The sequence below is a fragment of the Pinus tabuliformis genome, chromosome 9 (genome assembly GCF_031772625.1).
Source record: "Pinus tabuliformis cultivar Carrire ecotype Pingquan chromosome 9, CPIR1, whole genome shotgun sequence".
Taxonomy (NCBI): Eukaryota; Viridiplantae; Streptophyta; class Pinopsida; order Pinales; family Pinaceae; genus Pinus; species Pinus tabuliformis.
The window spans coordinates 497,157,550-497,176,452 of NC_142307.1; the positions used below are offsets into that span (position 1 = coordinate 497,157,550).

At 37.6% G+C, this 18,903-nt stretch overlaps 1 long non-coding RNA gene across 2 annotated transcripts in view; it reads right to left on the reverse strand.

Moving 5' to 3' along the window:
- LOC149149382 (uncharacterized) overlaps positions 1–18,903 on the reverse strand; it is a 68,647-nt gene that overhangs the window by 34,995 nt on the left and 14,749 nt on the right. The window contains exon 4 of one of the 2 annotated variants that reach the window (XR_016262593.1): positions 304–537. The exons of the other annotated variant lie outside the window; for it this stretch is intronic. This is a non-coding gene — a long non-coding RNA (uncharacterized LOC149149382). Of the gene's footprint in view, positions 1–303; positions 538–18,903 lie in introns of those variants that run through there. 2 annotated transcript variants of the gene reach the window in all.

Sequence of the window (18,903 nt, forward strand, 5' to 3'; positions counted from 1 at the left end):
TCGTCCTTCACTTCAAACACCTATACACAACTTCAATGTCTTCTAAGCAAACCATTAATTCAGCAGGGAGATAGATGGGGGAAAATAAATGAAGTGGGTATGGTTTTGGGCACAAGACAACACAAGTAACTTCCCCCTTAGATATCTAAATACATGTCCACTATTCTAGCTCAATCATATTTGTAATTTTACATTTATTTGCATTAAGAAATATACATGTTGACATTTTCATGGGGGTAGTAAAAAAGTTTGTTACAGAACCCACCCCCTTAAAGGAACTTTGTCGTCAATGTTCTATAAACATAACACAAAACACGTTCATGAGCTTCATATATATACACAAATATTTACATTATTTACACAATAAAAAAAATGGGTAAGATACCCTCATCTAATTAGCCATTTCCTAGGTGGCTTCATCTAGTCCAAAGTGCTTCCATTGCACCTTGGCCTGCTCTATCACTCGTTTCCAGAGTGTGATTTGCATCTGGTCTAGAATGCACCATGGTTCTAGTTGAATTCTCCCTCGAATTCCACCTGTATCACAGACCAATTAGTAATATGGTTAGATTCATGTACATAGTTTCTAAGAAAATAAATTTGAAATACATCATGTGCTTTCGCTTTGGGTGGCAAGGGTAATCTATAAGCAACTGGTCCTACTCTTTTCAAAATATGAAATGATCCACAAAAAATTCGTGCCAATTTAGAACAAGATATTATCGAATTCCATCTGTATCACAGACCAATTAGTAATATGGTTAGATTCATGTACATAGTTTCTAAGAAAATAAATTTGAAATACATCATGTGCTTTCACTTTGGGTGGCAAGGGTAATCTATAAGCAACTGGTCCTACTCTTTTCAAAATATGAAATGATCCACAAAAAATTGGTGCCAATTTAGAACAAGATATTATCGAATTCCACCTGTATCACAGACCAATTAGTAATATGGTTAGATTCATGTACATAGTTTCTAAGAAAATAAATTTGAAATACATCATGTGCTTTCACTTTGGGTGGCAAGGGTAATCTATAAGCAACTGGTCCTACTCTTTTCAAAATATGAAATGATCCACAAAAAATTGGTGCCAATTTAGAACAAGATATTATTCTTAGTTAACTATTTCTTGGTTTGATTTAGAGGCACACATGCTCCCCCACTTGGAATTCCTTGTGCATTCTCTACTAATATACATAAATATTTTTCCTATCTTGGGTTGCCTTTAATTTATGCTTGATATTAACTACCTCTTGCTCCATTTCCTTCAACATATTAGGTCCATGTGCCACCCTATTCTCTAGATCACCCCACATGATGGGTGTGCTACATCTACCATATAGAGCCTCAAAAGGACTCATATTCAATGACTCCGGTTACTCATTGGCGTAGGAAAATTAGACAAAGGGTAGGAAGAATTCTTCCCACCTCTTTGGATGATGCATGGCATACATTCTTAACATGTCTTCTAGAACTCTATTTTCTCTTTTAATTTGTCCATCATTTGAGGATGATACACTGTGTTAAATGCTAACTCTGTTCCAAACCCACAAACAATGCTTTAAAACTTTGAAGTAAATTTGGAATCTTGATATGAAATGATCTTCTTGGGTATGCCATGCAGTTGGAATATTTCTTTCATGAAAATATGAGCAATGTCAATTGCCTTGTGGGTGGACTTGACAACTATAACATGAGCTATCTTTCTTAACATGTCCACTACCACCATTACAGTATCATGTTGTTTAGATTTTTTTTGCAGTCCTATGATGAAGTCCATGGAGATAACTTCTTACTTCCACTTATCAATGGGGATTGGTTGTAAAAATCCCGCTATGTGCCTACATTCCACTTTAACTTGCTAACATTCCAAGCACCTGGTGATGTGATCCACAATTTCCCTTTTTATGTCCAACCAATAATACATTTTCTTCATGGTTGTTATCATTTTCTAATAACCAGGATGACCTGAATAAGGTATTTTATGAAATTCATCCACGATGGGCTTCTTCAAGTCGCCCGTGCAAGGCACATACCATCTATCTTTGAATTTTAACATATCTTCATTAGTGAGTGAGTTATTCTTACTCAATGATCATTTTAGCTCTTGCTGCAAGCGTTCCTTCGCATGCTGATAATGAACATCCTGAAGTAATGCCTCTTTGATTCTCTCTTTGATATCAACTTCATGAGTACTTATGGTTGCCACATGAGTGTCTTGCATACTTCTGCTAAGTGCATATGCTACTTTGTCCTATTTGCTTTTAATGTACTTTATTTCAAAATCAAATTCATTGATCATGGCATGCCACTTAGCTTGTCTTGCATTCAACTTGGGTTGGTCAAATAAATATCTCAACCCTCCATGGCCTAAGATTAAAAAAACCTTCCTTCCAAGCAAGTAGTGCCACCACATTTTCAATGCATGCACTATTGCTATAAGCCCCAAGTCATGAGTGACATAATTTCTCTCATGCTCATTTAATTTTCTCGATTCATAACCCACCATGTGTTCTTCTTGCATTAGGATTCTACCAATTCCCTCTTTACAAGCATCTATGCAACCCACATAATCTTTTTTTGGATTGACTATTCTCAATATTGGTGCATGTGTGAGTAGGTGTTCCATTTGTTCAAAACTGGTTGCGCACTCTGATGTCCATTGGAATTTAACTTCTTTCCTTTGTAAGGTTGTGATCAAATGCCCAATCTTTCAAATTGATTGAATGGACCTCTGGTAATATCCAACCAATCCCATGAAGGATCTAACTTTTGTAACATTTCGAGGAGTAGGCCACTCCATAATGGCCTTGATCTTCTCAGGATCCACTGTCACTCCTTTCTTGGAGACAATATGTCCCAAGTACTGAACTTGTGATTGGAGAAGATCAAATTTGTTGAGTTTGGCACATAGCTTATTCTCTCTCAACAATTGCAACACTGCTCTCAAATGTTCGTCATGCTCTTATTTGGTTTTAGAGTACACCAAGATATTTTCTAGGAAGACCAAGACAAACTTGTCTAAATATGGGCTAAGGACATTGTTCATTAGACACATAAATGTGGCTAGAGCATCTGTGAGCCCAAATGGCATGACCACAAATTCATAATGTCCATACATAGTTCTAAAAGTTGTTTTGTGGATATTTTCATCTTTAATTCGAAGTTGGTGATACCCCGACCTTGAGCCTATTTTCTAAGATATCACAACTCCTCTCAGCTGATCAAACAAATCATTAATCCTAGGAAAATGATACTTGTGCCTTACTGTGGCTTTAGTAAGCTACCTGTGCCATTTTTTCTTCACAAATAGCATTGGGGCTCCCTAGGATGACACACTAGGTTTGATATACCTTTTGTATAGCAATTACTTAAATTACAATTTTAGCTTTGTTAGCACTTTGTAATTTCTTTTGGCTGTAAGAAAGAAACCCAAAGGTAACCACAAACCACGTGCAGAATTGGAAACTAGCCCTTCCAACCATAGAGAGGCCTCTCTATTTCAACTTAGTCACTAACTACTGGTTTCAATGAAGAACAATGGCTATATCTTTGGCAGATAACAAAGTTTCTAGGTGTGGTGGCAGGGCAGAGAAAAACCCATTGGGCATGGAGTTAGTAAAAATTGAGATCAATGACGTGGTGGGTGCTCAGTGAATTGGGAAAATCTGTTCAAAGGCAAGATAGAAACACTTCCTTATGCCAATTAATAATTTCATATGTGAGAAGAATAAAGAAAGTAGATAACCATCTTAAGGCATCAAACAATAGATGAATCTTAAAATGGTTATGGCAGAAAAAATATATGGAATGTTTAAATGAATGCAATAGAGCACCATTAAATAGATGAATTTTGAAACAAGTTTTTAATTTAAACATAATAGGAATAAATATAACATACACAAAATAGGAAACAGTCACATAAGCAAGTTGAATCACATGAATCTCTGAAGAGATTTAACTAGGTACTTCTGATCCACCAATTTCATTAAAACTCAAAAAAATTACAATATGCACAATTTTCTTTCCTCTCCAATCTAAACAACCAACCCCATTTTCCATGTCTTTACATCATTATATACAAATAGGAATTTGAATTACCACTCTAGGTGGTCGAATTCACTTCATAAACATTGAATGGTCTAGATGCAATGCAATTTAGAAACATCAACTAAAACATTGCATCTTTGTTTAACAATACAAACTACATGATTTTAACTTATCAACACTTATCCAACAACTAAAACAACTTCTAGAAGCTCTAATTTTCAATTTCTTCCAAAATAGAGTTGATTGATATGTTTGCACAGCAGAGGGCACCAAATTTATGGAAAAATAGGGTTCAAAGACAAACTCATATATCCTGAATCCGGACATATGTCACAAAACCGAGGGAGGTTTTAGTATATGAGAGTGTCCTTGAGAGAAATTGATCTGAACAGTGGGGCACTTAGGCTTCTTGACTAACTCACAAGAACCTCTTCCACTTCCAAATATTAAATATTCCCAAGTCTTTATGATTAACCAATGCGAAATTAATAAGTGTTTGAAAATCTAGGTGTATGCTTATGTTTGTTTTTAAAACTGTTTATGTGCTGTAAATCAATTACTTAGAATGATATATAAAACATACAATAGGGAAACAATGCAGCAAATAACAAACACATGGACAACAATATTAATTTGGAGTTCACCCAAAACTCTTGGGCTACGTCTCCTTGAGCTCTAGTCAACTTGACTAGGCTCTCTGGGATTATGGTATAAGTATTTTTACAAGCTCTTCACTTAACTCCACTGTTTCTTCACAGAAACAATGGGCTCAGACACCATCTTATCCCTGGCCCTGAAGCTCTCAATCTTTTTGGCTCTACGCTCTCACTCTGGCTCTTGGCTCTGGCTCGTGGCTCTGGCTTCTCTGAGCTCTCTCTCGGCCTCTGCGTGCCTCTGTGATTCGCTTGACCTCCAAGCGATCCTCGGCAACCTTCCAGCGACCTTTTTGCAGCTTTGCTACCTATCAATCGTGCTCTCAGGCTTTTTCGCTCTTTCAGCTCTCTGTGCTACTTGCTTATTCTCTGTTTCAGTGACAAATCCCCTCTGTCTCTGACATTCATGGCTTTTAAGCTAATCGACTCTTGTCTATTTGTTTTCCCTCTGGGGCTCTCTGTCTCTCGCCCTCTGCCCGCTTAAATCCCCCTCTGGGTGTTAAGAAATCATTGCTAACTTCTTTAGGGATGGTGGCCACCTGTTCTGCAACGGAAGGGACCATCGACGCCTTTGAAATCCCTAGAATGGTCGTTCTCTGCTTACATAGAGAAATACACTAAAACATGGGAAAAATCCACAAAGTTGTCGTTTATCGGACTTAAAATATCATTAAATCCGCCCTAGACTCCTATTGGGTCCGCCTGTAATCGCTATCGCAAGTCGCAGTGCCCCTGTGCCGTTGTTTCCTTTGTATTTGTAAAAATACATTAAAAACACTGAAATCTTGACGAAAGGCTTTATGGCAGACTTCAAATGATACACAACTGCATTGATAAACCCTTTTAAGTCCGACTTCATCGCATCGGGTGCATTTCCCTTGTATTTTGTTTATTTAACAAAAATGCAAAATACATAGGAAAATCCCTTTTTTCGGAACTCAAATAATAAAATTTCATCCATAATCTTATCAGGTCCGGCTATCGCAGTCGCATTTTTATCGCCCCACTCCTTTGTATCACTCTGGCACGATATTGCGATGCAACATGTCGCAATCGCATATGGCATAGTCCCCGGGGGTTCTGTCCATTGATTACGCCGATCGCCGATGCCGATCCGCCGATATCAACGATCACAATATCGCTCGGCCTGGGGTCTTGCCATTGAACACAAGCCTACCTCCGACCCGATATATTGGAGATCGGTGATCGGGGGGGGTCTCTTCCGCCTTTGTTTAAGTCCTCCGCTCACCCTTCCGATGCAATATGCCGATCTGATCTGGACCATTGATCGACCAGATCTGATGGCTCTTGGGCATTGCTGTCCATGCCTCTGATAACTCTATTTTTGGCCATTTCTTCATGTCTTTCGGGCCCGATAGTGTAATCTGCATTTTGTAAGGTTTTTCCTTATGTGATAGTTTTTTAGGATCCATTTTTAGGGGATTTTTCCTCTTTTTCCAAGGGATAAAGGGCAACTTCATTTTGTTATAACTTCTGCATTCGAAGTCTGTTTTAGCCCATTCAAGTTGCAATAGATTCAAAATGAGACGATCTACGCAATAGGGCTATTTCCAGGAGCATCCTTGGACTTTCATTTTCCTCTATGAGGAACACTTTGACTTAGGAGTCTATCCAAAATCCATTTTTGGATCACACCTTCCCACTAAAAGAACTTTTGGTCTCAAAAAAACTGATGTACTGATCTGAACAGTAAATGAGAGTGACTCCCCCTCTTCTTTCAGCCTCCATACACTTGCCTTTGCATAGTGCCTCTAAACCAAAGTATTTGACCACTTCCCTTCCTGGATGTGTTGGTCCTCCTGGGAAGAACTATCTTCCGCCTTGCCTTCTGTAGAACTCCTGCTGAGATGGTCACAGAAGGTAGTTTGAACTTTTCTGCCTTGATCATTGATCCAAGGTGGCTCAAACAAATGTAAAGTACATCTGCTTCACAAAAACTTTCATTTGTACCTGTTTGACAGGCTGTCAACAACAACTGTTAACAACAACAGAAATACAAACAACAAATGGATGGACTAAACTTCTGCTTCAACAAAAGAAACAGATTTCACATCTCGTGAACACCTCCATGTCTTATATATGCACACAAATGATGGACTAGACAACAAGCCCACAAAAAATTCCTTTAAAACAAATGATCCTTCAAGTCAAGCATGTAGAAAAATACCATTAGGACTCCTTTCAAAAGATGAACATTTCATCACTATCTCCATCTTGGAGACTAAGTCAACTTTCCTCAAGTCAACATTACATGCATGTTTACATCAAAGAAATCAGCCCGTCAAGTTAATTACACATACATGTTCAAATACAACGAAAACATCAACATCCTTGTGTTCATGCACATCATGATTATGCATGCATTTCACCCTTCAATTTTCGCTTAAGCACACTATACATTCGAAGCTGAAATGAAATATAATGTTGCAGTAGCAAAATGAGTCTCCTACTCAACCTTTTTCCATTCACCATCTTGGTAGAAACCTTCAACTTGCATCTCATCAACAAAGAAATGCAAATAGATGCATCAATAGACATGCAATCCTTAATTGGAAAAGAACTCTAACCATTTCTTACCAATCTAGTTTAAAGGTTTTTCCTTTGTTTGCACATCAGCATCAACATGTGAATCATTCTGAAGCACATTATCCATGGAAACTTCATTTCCATTTCTGCCATATTCTCTTTCCACTTTCTTCAGCTATTGTGGAAGCATTGTTGGATTCAGAGTTCAACACCTTTTAGCAAGATGACCTTGCTTATGGCACTAAGTGCAACACATGTGCATCCTCTTGACAACATGATTTGCCTTGTCCAATGGACCTTTGGATTTTTGCTTCTTTTCCTTCAAAAGTTTCCTGTATGTGGCCATTCTCTTCCAACATCTAGAAACATGATGGTTATCCAAACCACAAAAGGAACATGCAATTCTTTTCCCATACTTATGTGGAAATTTATCATGCTTTGCCAAATCAAAAGGAAGATTATTAGAACCAGATTTATACCTTTCTCTTTCACCTTTATTGCCTTCATGAGGAGGTGAATTGAGTGAAGAAGTAGCTCCATTTGGAACACCATCAATCTATTCAAGGCTGTTAGAGTTTCCACAACTCTCTGGCTCAAGTGTGTGCTTCTGAACACCTGCATCCTGCAAGTGATGTTTCAAGCCATTGCATTCCTCCTGAATACAATCTTCACACTTCTGAGGTAGAGGACATGAAATGAAACTCCTTCTTGGGACTATTTCAATGGCCTTCATGGCAGCTTTGGAACTCTCTCCATAAGATTGTCCATAGCCAAGACCCAAATACTTAGGCCTTTCCTCAACCATTATTGGTTCAACAATACCTTGTGCATGCTTGCCCAAGCCTTTTCCTTCATAGCCCATCTTGGACATTAGCTTGGAACCTATGCCTCTAGTATGTTTTTCAAAAGAACCAATATAAGCATTCTTAGAAGAATTTGAAGACAAACAGGAACTATTTACCTCTTCTTCAAGTTGATACTTGACCAAGGCTTCTTTGGCAACAAAGAGTTGGGACTCCAACTCATGCATCCTCTTCAGGTTCATATTTGCAATATGAAGTTGCCTCTCCATTTCCTGCAATTTGTCAGAAAGCATCTGCTTCTCTTCCTCCATGGAATTCAACTGCTCTCTAAGTATGCTGCTCTTCCATCCATCCTCATACATTTCTCTCACCTTGTCCATCATGATGAACAAGTCTTGCTTCATGTCTCCATCAAAGAATCTTGTGATGAAGGAGGAATTTGAGGATACACTTGTAGAAGTTGTCATTATGCAAATAAACAAAAGAACTTCAAACAAGGTTAATAAAGAGCTTATTCAACAACCTTTTGCAGCAAACCTCTTGTGCTTCAAGGATTGCCTTGAGGTCCTTTGGGATAGAAGAATGCCTTCAGCCCTTCTTCCTTCTTGTCCTTCCTAGACTAAGCTATCAATAGATTTCCCTTCACCTCTGCAAACTCAAAAAATAGTCAGTCTGCAACAAGCATACAATTAACCTCTGACTGTTTAAACACCTTTCAGACAGGCAATCTTTGCTCTGTCAATCAAGCATTCTAATATAACCTTCTTTGAAGGTGGGGTTAATCAATCTCAAGCTATGATACCACCTGATCTGAATAGTGGGGCACTTAAGCTTCTTGTCTAACTCACAAGAAACTCTCCCACTTCCAAAGCTTAAATATTCCCAAGTCTTTATGATTAACCAATGCAGAATTAATAAGTGCCTGAAAATATAGGTGTATTCTTATGTTTGTTTTTAAAACTATTTATGTGTTGTAAATCAATTGCTTAGACTGATATATAAAACATACAACAGGGAAACAATGCAGCAAATAACAAACACATGGACAACAATATTAATTTGGAGTTCACCCAAAACTCTTGGGCTACGTCTCCTTGAGCTCTAGTCAACTTAACTAGGCTCTCTGGGATTATGGTATAAGTCCTTTTACAAGCTCTTCACTTAACTCCACTGTTTCTTCACAAAAACAATGGTCTCAGACACCATCTTATCCCTGGCCCTGAAGCTCTCAGGCTTTCTGGCTCTGGCTCTTGGCTTTAGCTCTTGGCTCTGGCTTCTCTGGGCTCTCTCTCGGCCTCTACATGCCTCTGTGATTCGCTTGACCTCCAAGTGATCCTCGACAACCTTCCAACGAGCTTTTTGCAGCTTTGCTGCCTATTAATCGTGCTCTTAGGCTTTTCGCTCTTTCAACTCTTTGCGTTGCTTGCTTATTCTCTGTTTCAACAACAACTCCCCTCTGTCTCTGACATTCATGGCTGTTAAGCCAATCGGCGCTTGTCTGTTAGTTTTCCCTCTCGAGCTCTCTTCTCCCTGCCTCTATCCGCTAAAATCCCCCTCTGAGTGTTACGTAATCATTGCTAATGTCTTCAGGGATGGTGGCCACCTGTTCTGCAATGAAGGGACCATCGACACCTTTGAAATCCTCAGAATGGTCGTTCTCTGCTTACACAGAGAAATACACTAAAACACGGGAAAAATCTGCAAAACTGTCGTTTATTGGACCTGAAATATCATTAAATCTGCCCTAGACTCCTATCGGGTCTGCCTGTAATCGCTATTGCAAGTCGCAGTGCCCCTGTGCCGTGTTTTCCTTTGTATTTGTAAAAATAAATTAAAAACACTGAAATCTCGACAAAGGGCTTTATGGTGGACTTCAAATGATACACAACTACATTAATAAACCCTTTCGGGTCTGCCTTTATCGCATCACGTGCATTTCCCTTGTATTTTGTTTATTTAATGAAAATGTGAAATACATAGAAAAATCCCTTTTTCCGGAACTCAAAATCTATAAAATTTCATCCATAATCTTATCAAGTCTGGCTATCACACTCGCATTTGTATCGCCCCGCTCCTTTGTATCGCTCCAATGCGATATTGCGATGTGACATGTCGCAATTGCATATCGGATAGTCCCCGGGGTTTCTATCCGTTGATTACGCTGATTGCCGACGCCGATCCGCCGATATCGGTGATCGCAATATTGCTCGGCCCGGGGTCCCACCATTGAACACAGGCCTACCTCTGACTCGATATATTGGAGATCGGTGATCGCGGGGGGCATCTCTTCTGCCTCTGTTTAAGTCCTCCACTCACCCTTCTGATGCGATATGTCGATCGGATCTAGACCGTTGATCGGCCAGATCCGACGGCTCCTGTGCATCGCTGTCCATGCCTCCAATAACTATGTTTTTGGCCATTTCTTCATGTTTTTCAGGCCCGATAGTGTAATCCGCCTTTTGTAAGATTTTTCCTTATGCGATAGTTTTTTTATTTTGAAGACTTAGAGGGTTTTTAGGATCCATTTTTAGGGGATTTTTCCTCTTTTTCCAAAGGATAAAGGGCAACTTCATTTTGTGATAACTTCTGCATCTGAAGTCCGTTTTAGCCCATTCAAGTTGCAGTAGATTCAGAATGAGACGATCTACGCAATAGGGCTATTTCCAGGATCATCCTTGGACTTTCATTTTCCTTTGTGAGGAACACTTAGACTTAGGAGTCTATCCAAAATCCATTTTTGGATCAGAAACCTCTCTCAGTTTCTGAAACTTCCTCTCCAGTTCCTCACAATCTGCACCCAAACATCATAACTAAAACAAGAAATGCCAAAACCTGAAAAATAGACTGTAAATATGCATTTGAATCTTCTAATATATGACACCTGTGAATAAAATGAAGGAGGTTTTAGTTCTTTGGCCCGTTCTTGGAAAAAAACTCTTTATGCTTTCCCAAATTTAGTTCCATTTGGTTGGAAACATCTTTTGAAAATGATGACAAAAGACAATCAATTTCGTTGCAAATTCGTAGCAAGTCCAAGTAGCCCTCCATGCTCTGTATGTTTGCACACCTCCTCTGGAAAAATGGATCAAATGGGTAGGCTTGAAATGTCTGTGTGATGGTGTATAACTCTTGAAGTAGTTTTTCCAATGCCTTCAGACCTTCTAGATGAATAATAAGAGGCAAACACACTTTGATTCCTAGATTATAGGATCCTAAAAAGCTCCACCAACTCTAACATGCTCATGCAATATGGATCTTTTGACATTGGCATTAGTCTTGGAAATAATTTGATTGAGAAATTGATTTCTCTTCTTGGCGAAAATCCTATTATTTCCTCAGGAAATACATCACTGAATTGTCTTAATATCAGATGTTCTTCCATTTTGTCTCTACCATCTTCTAATTTTCTAGTCACCTGGACCACATATAAAGCACATGATTTTCGACTGCACCTTTTCATTTGCAATACTAATATTTTCCTGAAAGTCACATACTTTATTTTCCCATACAACTTCACTCTTTCACCTTCGTCAGGGAGATATTCTAATGGACTTGTTTTAGCAATTGATTTTTGTCTTGTGGGTCTAGATCCAGTCCATGCCAATTAGCATATCATAGGATCCCAATGGAAATATATTCAAATTTGTTAGGTAAAATTGACTCGAGAATAGAGTCAAAATTGACTGAGTCTAATAGTAGTGGTTTTTGGGCAAAAGGTATTGTGTACCCATGGTATTTTTTAGATGGTATTACATATAATGGAGCAAATAAAAGGTTGGGAAGTCTTCATTATAATGCAAGAGGCCAGGGAGGTAAGCATTGAAGTTTCACTTGGCCGAGTAGGCCAGGGTTTTGGCCAAGGCTAATGAACTTTCATTGGGTTGGGTTTTTCCCCAGAGTTTGGGTTTTCCCAGATAATATTGTTGTTATAATGTTTGCATATTTGTGTTATTATTATTGTGTTAATGTTTTTTTCTCTCAGTAATTTTAATTATCTCTCCGTAAAATTTCTTCATCTGGTATCAGAGCCGAAGGTGGATTAGGTGCAGGATTTTTATTTAAAGGGATGCCTTTATAACCCAGATTAACCTGGACTCTTTTATGAGAGTGGAATTATAATGGATTTGAGGTTGAATTTGTCGATCTATAGTTGAAATTATTTTTTTCCCAGAGATCGAGCTTGTTTGGAAGGTTGATTTGGGTTTGATTATTTATTAGTTGTGGTTTTTCAGTGGTTGGAATCTTGTGTTTTCTCAATTATATCGAAGGTGAAATGTGGCCACCTGCGTGCTTGGTTAAAACACTAGTAGAGGCAACTTCAGACTGTAATTTTGTTGTTGCATTGGTGAGCTGAGTTCTAACCATTGTAATTTTGTGCGTTATTGGATCGGGCCCAAGTGATGTGAAGCATGGAAGCTCGCTGCAAAGCATCATGTGACCATCAAGGATTTTTTGGTGGACGTATTGGTGATAACGCGTGGATGAGAAATGGCATGGCATCAAGTGATTGCGAGGCAAAATTTTCAACATTTTTTCTTGCTAGAAAATGTCAAGGTGGAGGTATAATTCCTCCAGGATGAGTTATGTTGTAGAAAAGAGGAACACTAGGACTCAAGAATATTGGCATGTCTATCCTACGAGGCGAGTCATCGGTGGGCAACAGGCTATGCCAGGTTTGGTGCCTATGTCTATCATTCCTAGACTTGTGAGCGGGGAGGTTGTGGAGCATGCAACATTGGTGGAGGTGTGATTTTGGGCGCAGAAGGAAAATGCATGGGCATGGATGCGAGCTACGTAAGAGAAAATGTAGTGGGCACAAGAGGCACATGAGTCTGTGAAAAGGATCTGCGATAGGGTTACAAAATGTTGACACCACAGGAGGATTTCAAAGAGAATATCGATGGTCTCTTGCAATAGTTTGAAAATGAGCCAAACCTCGTGAGACGTTGAATATTGTTGTAGTGATATGGAGATCTCAACTACATCAATGGAACTACAATCACCAAAGCATTAAGGGATAGTTTTCTCATGGGTGAGTCCCCAGTCAAGGCAACAAAGGCATGGAGTTTCTCTCAAGCATAATTCCCACGAGGTTGATTTTAGGCGTGGGAAATAAGCACTGTAAGGGTATAGGAACCGTGGAAAATCCATAATGAGGATGAACAAAAAGTATTTGATAGAATGTGTCAATCAAATTATTCAGAGTATGGCAGTACATAGCGGAGAAAAGTATCATTCATGGAGCATATCAAAGTAGCAGGGATGGTCATATTAAGATAGCAGCAAGGGATTTAAAAAAAGAGAGAGAAAAATATTTTATGATGGAGTTAATATTATTTTATTACATGTAAATGGTCATACTGATGTAAGACTTGGTAAGGCATGTGTACCCATGGGTAATCATTGGTAAATTCCGGCTTAGACCTACGTGATAGGGGGGATGTATGGTTAACATATACTTTGATATAAACTTTGAGGGGGGTAAGGGTCAGAGTGAGTAGAGCTAGGCTTACTCACTTGGCAAGGTTGGTTGGATTTAGTCAAGGAACCACAAGTCAAGTTTAAGGGGGGAATGTTAGGTAATATTGAGTTAGGAATAGAGTCAAAATTGACCAAGTCTAACTGTAGTGGTTTTTGGGCATGAGGTGTTGTGTACCCATGCTATTTTGTAGATGGTATTACATGTAATGAAGCCTATAAAAGGCTATGAAGACTTGATTGTAAAGAAAGAGGCCAGAGAGGTGAGCGGTGAAGGCTCACTTGGCCGGGTTGGCCAGGGTTTTGGCAAAGGCTAATGAAATTTCATTAGGTTGGGTTTTTCTTCAGAGTTGTGGTTTTCCCAGATAATATTGTTGTTACAATGTTTGCATATTTGTGTTATTATTGTTGTGTTAATGTTTTTTTCTCTCAGTAATTTTTAATTACATCTCTGGTAAATTTTCTTCAAAAATGACCAATGTGGGCATGCCATTAATCACCACTAAGCATGATGTGCTGAATATTTCTGCACTTTTCCTTTAAACTTGGGCCTACCTCTTTATTTCTAATCAAGTTAAAATTTGGTTTGATGCTTAGACTATTCATAGTAGTACTTCATCTTTCAGATGGTTTCCTTTAATTCTTTGGCTCATCAAACTCAATTCTCTACATGTAAGCTTGTCATGACTCACTGAGGTACCTCTGAATATTTATTTTCTCATCCTTGATATAAGGTACATACCTCAACAACTCCAAGAATATATTAGTGTACTCATTGGATGTAAGTTGCCCCAATTTTTCCTCATGAAACTCTTTAACCTTATTGTCATAGTACCTTTCAGATAGGAACTTCTCCTAGACAAATCTTTCTCTGTAATGTCTTTGACATTTCTCAAGTATTCCCACCAGATATTGGATTTTCCTTTCAAGTTGAAGGTGGCAACTCTTTCCATCATGTTTTTAGAGTAGTCATGCAACCTGAAATACTTCTTCATCCCCAATAGTCATGCTTCTACCTCTTGACTTCTCCATAAAAGGTAGGAGTTTTTTCCTTCTTCAATTCCTCTAGTATTAAGATTTTTCCATTCCTCCTCTTTTGGTGATGTTTATTAGTTGCAACGTTATACAATTGCTCGTGACTACATGTTCTTCTCTCTGGAGCAATAAGTGGAGTATGTCCTCTCATTGTATCTTCACTTTCCTATATATGCCTCTTCCTATATTTGTCACCTTCTACTCTATAGCATCCAATTCATGCTTCCAAAGTTTAGATGGGATATTCTTGGATTTATGTTTTCCTAGGTAGGTGGCATCTAGCTAATGCTACTTCGACCTTTGCAAGTCCTCTAGGATATTTAATATCATTGCATTTACCTATGCCTGCTTCTCTTGAGCTCTAACAATATTTTTGTTGTCATCCTTACAAGTTCTCAACTCAACACTTAAACTTCTAAGGGTATCGATCCAATTAGGGGAATTTTCCTCTCTCTCTTTCCCAATTGAGTCTTCTTCTGACAATGTTGGGACCTATCAGTATTCTACTGCACCATTATGCTGCTCATACCTTTATTTCTATGGTGTTCCTTGATGTATTATTATGTGTTGTCATATACATAATGATTGTTAGTTAAATAAAAATACAAGAATTCATGATTAGCCATCACCTTGACATGTTTTCAATAAGCATGTTGATGTGAAACTGGATGGAAAATCCAATCTTAGGTTAGTATGCCAGTTAAAAAATAAAATAACATATAAACAATTTATCATGCCAGAATTCACAACAATTAACATTATGAAATCAACACACATGCATACACAATCAATTATCAAACTAAATACTATTATTTGAAACTCCTAACATAAATTTTAATGTTATTCTTCTACTCCCATTCAATCCAAGTGTTGAACCTTGCTTTGATACCACTTTGTATTAGAGATCCGAATTTTATCTCCAAAGGTCTAGTGTAGAACCTCTACTTTGATACCACTTTGCAATGCTCCCTCCCACCCCTTTGAACCTTCTTAGGTTGTGGGAGGTGTTACTTTATGATTAACCCAACCTACATGGTCCATTTTGAAGAGGGGGTTAGAAAATTCCTTCTACTCTAAAGTTAGTGGAATTAACTTCTGATATTACCATTGTATTCAAATCGTCGAGAGCTTTTTGACGATATAAATTTTATTATAAGAGAATATTTCGGAATAAATCACATCAATGAGAATTTTTCGACGCGTTTCGAACCAACATATGTGGTTCATTGTTAGGACAAGATGAAGATTCAGATCATGGCAGCGGGCTAAATAGATGGAAAGATCCTTCCAACAACTACAAGGTAACGACTATAAAAACGACTAATTTTGACTGGGTCAGGGAGGAATGATTTAATTAATAAATTCAAAGGAATAACAATAAAAATAATAATATTATTCATAAATCTAAAGGAAATAATTATTTTTAATAATAGGTTAAATATTATAAATATGGATGAAAACAAAATCCAAGAATTAGTAATTAATAAAATTTAAGAAATTAAAAATAAAGATAAGAAAGATCTACCTGGAATTTTCCATTTGAAGTTTGATCAACCAAATAACACCATGTCAACAAGTTACTTCCATGTGGTACCCACATGTGATCCATGTGGACCTGCCATGTCATCCTTGACAGTGTCACACCTCTCAAGGTTCTTATGTGGCTTCCATGGAAACATCCTCTATTCCTATCATTTCTCACCACATGGAATTAGGGTCATGGGCTCAACCAACCCGATCCCATCACTTTTTGTAATTATTCTTCAGTATAAGTGATATTCCTAACGACAACATCGTGGTCATGGCTCCATTCAACAACTTGCAGGAAAAACAACCCAATAGGTTCCCTCCCACACTCATCGTCATGGCCCATGTTCCTTCCAACAACCTCTAGGGAAAAGGACTCGATGCGTTCTGCCCACAGACATGTCACCATGGCCCTATCTCCTTCCATAACTTGATGGGGCTCTAAATTAAATATAAATTAAGGCCCATGCCTCTAAATTAAACATAAATTAAGGCCCATTTGACCATACTTCAGCACATTAAACCTCTCTTTTTGCATTAGATAATGTATTTTTAACTTTAATACGTTCATTAGGAAGGTTTATGAATAATTGCATATTTGTGCCTAATATTATTTATTTTTATGGAATAGTGTGCAGATTATGGAGATTTGGAGTAGATAATTTAGGGACTTTCTCCCAAATACATGAGGATCAATATTAAATAGTAAATCAACAAGATATTATGGAATTATGGCACAGATTGTGGATCTCCAATGATTGAGAAAATCTAGGAATGTGTTCCTTGCCATTTAATGCAGATTCCTAGTATTGAGAACCAAATCCACTAATCAAGGGATTTTGGTGGGGAAAGATTCCTCCTTTCATGGGGAATAATTCCTAATCATTTTGTATAAGTACCAAGTCGAATTTTCCTATAGGAGTAGATTTATGTTAGTCTTCTTGTGGAGAGAACTCGTATTTTTACAGCTCCATTGTCATTTCTTGCAGGGATATAATTGTATTGATGGAAAGAATGAATATTGGTGCCATGTTCAGCTTCTAAGTCTTGGTTTCCTCCCTAGGACTCTGATTTTCCTTGGGCTTGGCCATCGTAGGAGCCTCGAAGCCCTTTTGTATCATTTTATTTTCTTCTTGTCACTTCTTATTCACATGCATATCTTGTTTTTGTCTCTTTCTATTTCTGCATTTAGTATTAATGATTTCTTATTGTATGATCAGGTTAAATGGTTGATGTAAGTTTTTTTGCAGGATCACAAGCATCATTTTTTCCTTGGAAAAGCTTTGGAAGGTCATAGTAATCATTGAACTACTTGGATTAGTTTGCTTATTCCCAAATATAGATTTCTGGAACTGCTTTGTGACAAATACCAGTAATTTTTTGCTATTTTTTAGAGCATGCTAAGGAGATTCTATCAATTTTATTCCACTTGCATTAGATCACAAAAATATTCTATTTAATAAAAAAAATTACCCCATTTCATTTTCACTTGATTAGGTTAGGCATTTGATAGATTTACTAGATCACTAGTTCTCGAATTTCTTTTTGAGTGATTTCACTTGGAATGAAGACTTAAGACATCATAGTAAATAAAAAAATTTGTCCCATCCAATTTGGATTTGATTTGCTGGGTCATTCGATGAATTATAACTTCCTGTAGTAAATCTGTAACATATTGTAGTTTCCTGCAGTAGTCTTCCAACATGCATTTACTTGCCCAGATTCACTCAAGAAGCTTGGTTATTGTCCCTTAGGGTTGAATGAAGAACCCTAGGCTCTAAATCAAGTATTAGGGAATACTAAAGACCACTTAGGACTTTCCTCTTTACCCATGCAAAACATTTCAGCGATTTGGGTTAATGGGCAAATTTATGGATTGGATAATACAATGATGATTGTATTGATTGCCACCTCCAATGAACTTTATTAATGGATCTAAACTCTTTGAAATGTAATGGTTTACATTTAGTTCATGATCTTTATGCAATTAGAATAAGTTTATTTCTTTGTACTTTTTTTCTTGCAATAGGTTAAGGTTTTCATTTCGAGAATTTTATTTTCAGCAATTAGTTTAGGGTTTGATTTTAGTACATGCACTCCATCACATCATGACAACAAAGGAAGGACACATTGTATATTGCACATATAGTGTCGATACCTCGTAAGTTTGTACAAACTCCGGGTTGATAATTGAAGTTGGTAGCCTTGGGAGTTGCAACATTCTTGTTGCAATACTGAGGCTCATCACTTTTTGGTGTCCTTGCTGGGGAGGTGTCAAAGTATGCATTGTTTTCTTCCCGAGTTGATTCATTTGTTTTTACTTTTTGTAAAAAAAATAAAAAATGCATTAGGCATATTTCATTTCAAAAATAGAAAAGTGCATTGCATTAGTGTTTTCATTCAATCATAAAAACATAAAATTCTTCAACATCAACCCACCCACCCATTTGATCACGTGGTGTAGAAAGAGCCACATCACCATTAATTTTTGCAGGTAGAAGAAGAAGAGGTAACAGAGAAGGTAGAAGAAATGGATGGAGATGATGACAATCAAGATGATCTTCTCAGATTCCACATTCAAGATACTAATGTCAGCGTGCATATGAAGAACATCCCTCCATCTTTTCTTCCAAACTTTCATCGTCTAAGGTCAGAGGATTCAAAAACATTTCTCCTTGAATTTGAAATTATTTGTAGATCTTATGTTTACTTGTTAAACACTCAAAAATTGAGATTGTTTCTGACAACATTGAAGGATAGAGCTCTTAAATGGTTCATGAATTTAGGGACTAACTCAATAAGATCAT